The sequence below is a fragment of the Hevea brasiliensis genome, chromosome 1, assembly GCF_030052815.1.
Source record: "Hevea brasiliensis isolate MT/VB/25A 57/8 chromosome 1, ASM3005281v1, whole genome shotgun sequence".
In the NCBI taxonomy this organism is placed as follows: Eukaryota; Viridiplantae; Streptophyta; class Magnoliopsida; order Malpighiales; family Euphorbiaceae; genus Hevea; species Hevea brasiliensis.
In genome coordinates, this window is record NC_079493.1 from 98357116 (window position 1) to 98358231 (window position 1116).

At 39.4% G+C, this 1116-nt stretch overlaps 1 non-coding gene across 1 annotated transcript; it reads left to right on the forward strand.

The window, feature by feature from the left end:
* Positions 1 to 223: 223 nt before the first annotated feature.
* LOC131169828 (small nucleolar RNA R71) lies at positions 224 to 330 on the forward strand. Its single transcript, XR_009140757.1, has one exon. It is a non-coding gene; the product is annotated as a small nucleolar RNA R71 (small nucleolar RNA).
* The last annotated feature ends 786 nt before the right edge of the window (positions 331 to 1116 follow it).

Here is a 1116-nt window from a genome sequence, read left to right on the forward strand (position 1 = left end):
ATTTATTATGCTTAGGCCATCCACTTCTAGGATTCCTGCTGTGCTCCTTGTATTTCCCCTTTCATTCGACCACTCATATTTGTGATATGCGACCCTCTCCAGATGTTCAAGTGCTTGATCCATTGTTTTCTCTATCAAGTCACCTTATGCTGCTAAATCTACTCTGCCCCTTGTAGAGGGCAGTAGCTCATTATAAAAGTTATGAACCAAGAGCCAATCTTTTATGCCATGGTGTGGCCATTCTCTCTGTGGGTCCTTATATCTCTCCCATGCATCATAGAGTGGTTCATCTTCCTTTTGCCTAAAGGTGTTGAGTTCAACTCTCAACTTTGTAGTCTTTGCAGGTGGGAAGTACTTTGCTAGAAAAGCTTGTGAGAGGTCCTCCCATGTGGTGAATGTTCCAGCTAGTTGAGAAAGTAACCACTTCCTTGCTCTATCTCGAAGGGAAAATGGAAATGGTATGAGTCTTATGGCTTGATCAGAGACCCCATTTATCTTTAATGTGTCACAAAGGATAAGAAAGCACTGGAGGTGATAGTGCAGATCTTCTGTTGGTGAACCCCCAAATTGGGTTTGTTGGATCATCTGGAGCCATGCCGATTTTAATTCAAAATTGTTAGCATCCACTGTGGGTCTTGTAACATTAGGTTGGAATCCTTGTATGGAGGGACCTCCGTAGTCCTTCAAGAGTCTCGGCTTGTTATTGTTATTGTTGGCCATATTTGGAATTTCTGGATTCCTTTGATCTTGTCCTTCACGTTTCCTCTCCCTCCTGATAGTTTTTAGAGTTCTATCTATCTCTAAATCCAAATCAAAGACTTCTTCCTCTGGTCTTGTTCTGGTCATGTAACAAACTAATCACCTGAGAAAGAATAAGAGAATAAAACAATTTAAAAAAAATTGAACAATAAATGAAATTACCTAAATCAGCTAAATTACTTATCACCTAATATTACTAAAATTAAAATTCCCCAGCAATGGCGCCAAAAACTTGTTTATCGATTTTTCAACCACCGCAAGTGCATGGATCGCTAACAAGTAATAAAGTGATGAGTGAAGTATCATTCTCACAAGGAATTTAATTAGCAAGTACCAGGCTACACGACAATTTTGATT